The sequence below is a fragment of the Hemicordylus capensis genome, chromosome 1, assembly GCF_027244095.1.
Source record: "Hemicordylus capensis ecotype Gifberg chromosome 1, rHemCap1.1.pri, whole genome shotgun sequence".
Taxonomy (NCBI): domain Eukaryota; kingdom Metazoa; phylum Chordata; class Lepidosauria; order Squamata; family Cordylidae; genus Hemicordylus; species Hemicordylus capensis.
This window is the reverse complement of record NC_069657.1, coordinates 65,781,206-65,787,205: the sequence shown is the minus strand read 5'-3', so window position 1 is coordinate 65,787,205 and position 6,000 is coordinate 65,781,206.

Sequence of the window (6,000 nt, the reverse complement as noted above, 5' to 3'; positions counted from 1 at the left end):
CAGGGATGATACACTGGAACATCTGCAAAAAATAAAAGCTACCTGTAGCCAAGACTTGGTGGGACCATAAAATTGGAAAAGTTGTAAAAAATGAAGATGCAAAAATATTATGGGACTTCCGACTACAAACAGACAAACATCTGCCACACAATACACCAGATAGAACTGTAGTTGAGAAGAAAGAAAAACAAGTCAAAATAATGGACATAGAAATACCAAGGGATAGCAGAATAGAAGAAAAAGAAATAGGAAAAAAAATAAGAAAATACAAAGATCTACAAATCGAAATTGAAAGGCTGTGGCAGAAGAAGACCAAAAGAATCCCTGTGGTAATTGGTGCCCTAGGTTCAATTCCAAAACAACTTGAAGAGCACCTCAACACCATAGGGGCCACAGAAATCACCATCCACCAATTACAAAAAGCAACTTTACTGGGAACAGCCTATATTCTGTGACGATATCTATAACAGCAACAACATTGATAATAAAATCCAGCCATCCCAGGTCCTTGGGAAGGACTCGATGTCTGGATAAAACAAACCAGTCAATAACACCTGTCTGACTGTGTAAATAAATAAATAAAGAAGAAGAAGAAGAAGAAAGAAACAGAGGGTTTAATACTGGCTGCACAAGAACAGGCACTAAGAACAAATGCAAAAAGAGCAAACGTCAAAAAATCCACCACAAACAGCAAGTGCCGCCTTTGTAAAGAAGCAGATGAAACCATGGACCACCTAATCAGCTGTTGTAAAAAGATTGCACAGACTGACTACAAACAAAGGCATGACGAAGTAGCAGGGATGATACACTGGAACATCTGCAAAAAATACAAGCTACATGTAGCCAAAAATTGGTGGGACTATAAAATTGAAAAAGTTGAAGAAAATGAAGATGTAAAAATATTATGGGACTTCCGACTACAAACAGACAAACTTCTGACACACAATACACCAGATATAACTGTAGTCGAGAAGAAAGAAAAACAAGTTAAAATAATCGACATAGCAATACCAGGGGATAGCAGAATAGAAGAAAAAGAAATACAAAAAATAAGAAAACACAAAGATCTATAAATTGAAATTGAAAGGCTGTGGCAGAAAAAGACCAAAATAATCCCAGTGGTACTTGGCGCCCTGGGTGCAGTTCCAAAAGACCTTGAAGAGCACCTCAACACCATAGGGGCCACAGAAATCACCACCAGCCAATTACAAAAAGCAGCTTTACTGGGAACAGCCTATATTCTGCGACAATATCTATAACTGACAATAAAATTCAGCCATCCCAGGTCCTTGGGAAGGACTCAATGTCTGAATAAAACAAACCAGTCAATAACACCTGTCTGACTGTGTAAACAAGCAATAATAAATTAATAACAAACAACTTTATTTGTTAGCTGCCCCATAACAAATTGTTCTCTGGGCGACTTACAACACAACATTTAAAACATTAGATAAAAACACACATTAAATCATAACAGACCAAAGGGCGGGGACAGAAAATGCAAAATACAATACAAAAACAATTTTTAAAACTTTTTTTAAAAAAAAATCAGTTACATTCAGATCAAATTTTAATTTTTTAAAATTTAAAATAAAATTTAAACATCAGCAAGTGTTGGCAGCTTAAGACAGTCAAAAGTATCTGCGTATCAGAGAAACTACACGCATCCTAGAATTCTCTCAGTTGTAATGGAGATGAGCCTGGCCAGTACATTTATTCGTGTATATATTGTTTAATATTTTTTTCAGAAGGTTCTCAAAGTTGGCAATTACATTTCTAAAATACAAGTATTGATAAACTTACAATTTTGCTGGTACTTTACTGGCTGTGTATTCCCGAGCGAGCCAAACCAACCCTATCTGCATCAAAGTACAATCAAGATAACATTCATCCACTTATTAACCGACAATACCAAGAACGTTGTGCATCTTTTTGTGACCATTTCACTTAGTATGAGTTCATCCATCAAGGATCTACAACACCCATTTATAAATCCACCTGGGCACCCTGACTATTTTTATTCTCATGAAACTCCCTTTTCAATAGACACACCAGTCTTTTGAAAACCAATTATAATTATCCTCAGATTCCTAGGCTCAGTGTTTTTCAAGAAAAGACCTGCTGATCTCATGGGGACATAGGAAACTGCCTTATACTGAGTCACACCATTAGTCCATCTAACCTAGTATTATGTACACTGACTGGCACTGGCTCTCCAAGGTTACTGGCAGGAATCTCTCCCAGCCCTACCTGGAGATGCCAGGGAGTCAACCTGTTATACTCTGCATGCAAGCATACAGGTGCTTTTCCACTGAGCTGTGGCCCTATTCCAGAAGGGGAATATATTAAAATGGTCACCTGTAGTCTCCCATCCAAGTCCAAACCAGGATGGACCCTGCTTAGCAAAGGGGACAATCCATGCTCACTACCACAAGACCAGCTCTCCTACATTTAGTGACAGTTCCCCTTCAAGCTCCCAGCCAGGTACCATCCATCATACTGTATCCTGCCTGGCAGATGCCCTGCTCAGGTCTTCTGAGGAAATATCACCTTCTCCTCTGGCCTTAATCCCTCTCTTCTTCAGCCACCTCAGAAGACTAAGGATAGGTAAAAAATCTCTTCTATTCCTTCCAGTTCTTCATCTTCTTGCTTTATCCTCCCCTACTTCTTCTCTCTGCTTTCTTGTACTTGATATGCCTCAGTTAGGCCACACCTCACATTTCGTTCAGCATTGGTCTTCTCTTTTCTCTGTTCTTCCATGCTGGAAAGTCTTCAACAACAGACTCCTAATTCATGCCATGTGTGTTGCAAGCTGTTATTGTGACCTATGCTGCTTTAATAAAATCCCTTTGCTTGGCTAAGTCTTGAAGCCATGGACCTGGTTTTCCTGGAAAACTTCAGGCGACACTCCAGTATTTCCAAATCCAAAGTTACACATGCTAGCAATGGTTTATTTGGTTAACGTGGTGGCTGTTTACTATAACCTTTGTCATATCAATGGTTATATATATTTGATATTAAATATAGTGAGAGAGTTATGATTTAAACAGTTTACCTTGGATATCTGTCAATGGTATGATCCCTATCCAAAGCAGGCAGGGACTAGATCCTCAGAGCTGCTGCAGTAAGGGCTGCTGTCTGATCTGTAGAGTGCATGAATATCAAACCATGCCATCAATCCAAACGTGACTGTTAAAATTGGCAGAACTGACAATGTTCTGCATCCATTTCCAGCTGCATCCATTTCTTGGGATAAATGACGTCAGAACAGTGGTACATATGCTGGTAACCGCCAGAGTAGATTACTGCAATGTGCTCTGTGTGGGGCTGCCCTTGTGTGTAGTCCATAAACTACAGCTGGTTCAGAATGTGGCAGCCAGGTTGGGCTCTGGGTCATCTCAGAGACACCATATTACTCCTGTATTGAAAGAGCTACAATGGCTGCCGATAGGTTTCCAGGCAAAATACCAGGTGCTTTTTATAACCTATAAAGCCCTAAAAGGCTTGGGCCCTTGGTATTTAAGAGAACATGTTCTTCATCATGAATCCCACTGCTCATTGAGATCATCAGGAGAGGTCTGTCTGCAGTTGCCACCAGCTCCTCTGGTGGCTACTTGGGGATGGGCCTTCTCCGCTGCTGCCCCAAAGCTTTGGAATGCATTCCCTGCTGAAATAAGAGCCTCCCCATCTCTGACAATTTAAAAAAAACCTTTAAAGATATATCTGTTCACCCAGGCTTTTAATTAAATACTGTTTTAATAGTTTTAACATTGTTTTAAATATTGTTTTTAAAATTTTAAATTGTTGTAATGTTTTAACTTTTTGCTGTCATTTATTTTAACCAATGTTTTAATTTCTCTGTTGTTGTTTTTGTTGTAAACTACCCAGAGATGTAAGTTTTGGGCGGTAGAAAAATATGTTAAATAAAATAAAATAATGTGGGGAAACTTTGGATACGAAAAAGGAACACAGTGGAAGTGTATTTTTGAATCTGGTGTCCATTTCTAAATTAATTTAGAAAATGTAATTTTTGAATGGTTTTTTTTAAAAATAATAATTGCTGTTTGGATTTTTTAATTGCTATAATGTTTGAATATATTAGATTTTTAATTCTTGTTTTACCAGCTGTTCTTGTTTGGGATTGGTTTTTTTTTGGGGGGGGGGGTGTTTGTGAACCTCCTGGGGCCTCTGGAGTCAGGCAGTAAATAAATTAAATAAATAAATAAATAAATAATAAATAAGTTATTTCAGCAAAATAAAAGCAGCATCATGACAACCACCACTACCTGTATAACAGGCAACTAATGTCCCAGCTACTGCCAGAGCTGCCTTCCCCTGCTATTGAACTACAGTTTTCAAGTGAAATTGTAAGAACGCATATGCATTCTGAAATGGAAGCACACATTCACACAAATTATAAGCCAATCTAAAATTTATAGCATTCTCTGATGCTGACTGATTCCAAATTGAGCCAAAAAGAGTTTGTACAAAACTAGTATAATACATGGATAGCTGATAGGAAGATGCAGCCATTATATCTTGAGGTTGATACAACAATAACAGAATGTAGGTTCATGTGTTGCATCCCCCTGATGGGTTTCAACTGGGCATATTTCCCTTTGGGTTCTTCCAGGTGGAGATGTATTCCAACCTCAGCATAAATTCTGATGGGAGATGTAATGAGTCATCCACATGATGTTCATGAACATTGTTTAAATTCTTAGTGTCATCTGCTGACAATGCATAAAAAAGTGATAAGGCTGTTCACACAAGCAGCCCTACCTGGGCTTTCACAGCCCTGCCAGGGTAGGGCTACTTGTGTGAAGCTCCGGAATCGAAGCCAATCCTGACACTGCCCTGCAGGGTAGCCAAGGTTTTTTGCTGGGCTTTTACTGAGGTAAGGATGTCTGTGTGTGCCCTCTTACCTCAGTTCTTGGCTCAAGCTGCCTGCGTCCCGAGCAGGATACAAAGCCGGACGCTGACAGAAAATCCCCCAATGCACTGTGCTCCTCGTGTGGTGCATTGAGGAATTTCTGGAAGCCGGGCTGCATTTTCCAGGCCTCTACATGGCAGTGCCACTCCAAGCAGTGCGGCTCATGTGGAAGCACTAGCAGTGCAGCCAAGAAGAGCATGACAATTGTCTGGGAGGGAAGACAGGTACTACCCTGCCTTCTCCCTCGCTCGCCCTCCCTCCCTGCCTCACTTAAAGGTTGTGTGAATGACTTGTGTGTTTTTCCAATATGTCTTTTATTCTAACTTTCAAAAGGCATACCTTTTTCACAAAATGTCAGCAGATGGTGCTAAGAACTTATTTCATTTTATGTACTTGAATGACATGTGGGTGACTTGTTAGATCACCCCTTCAAATTTGCACTGACGTTGTAAGAAATCACCATCTGGAAGAGCCCCAACATTAGTATGATAGGCCAAATGCAGGCACACCTCAGTTTCACATCCACTAAAGAAATTGAATGCAAACAACTAAAAACATGTAATTTGTAAGATATAAGTAGTAGTAATAGCAGCAGCAGCAGCAACAACAGCAAACAACACAGTAATATTATCATTGGCAGCCCCAAGTGTTGTGGTTCCTGAAGTAAGGCACCAAACACTGCCTTGCCCCATCATCCTGGTGCGGGCCAGCCCCCTTTCAAAACTGGGCCAGCTCCCTTTGATAACCGACTCTTGCAATCTTTCAAAGTGGTGCATGGCACAGGCAGAAGGGAAGATTTTCTCTTCTCTGCTTGTGTTCTTACCAGCTTTGCAATAGGGATGTACAAGGAACAGATTTTGTGTTTTGTTTCGAGGTCAAAACAAAATGTAGATGGCGAAAACGTTTCATAGAAAAAGCGGTTGAATTGGTTGTTTCGACAAAACAAAACAAAACTCAATTTTTTTTTGTTTGCCAGCTGTGCCCGTTTCTTGAGATGAACGACCTCAAAACAGTGGTACATATGTTGGTAACCTCCAGACTTGACTTCTGCAATGCACTCTATGTGG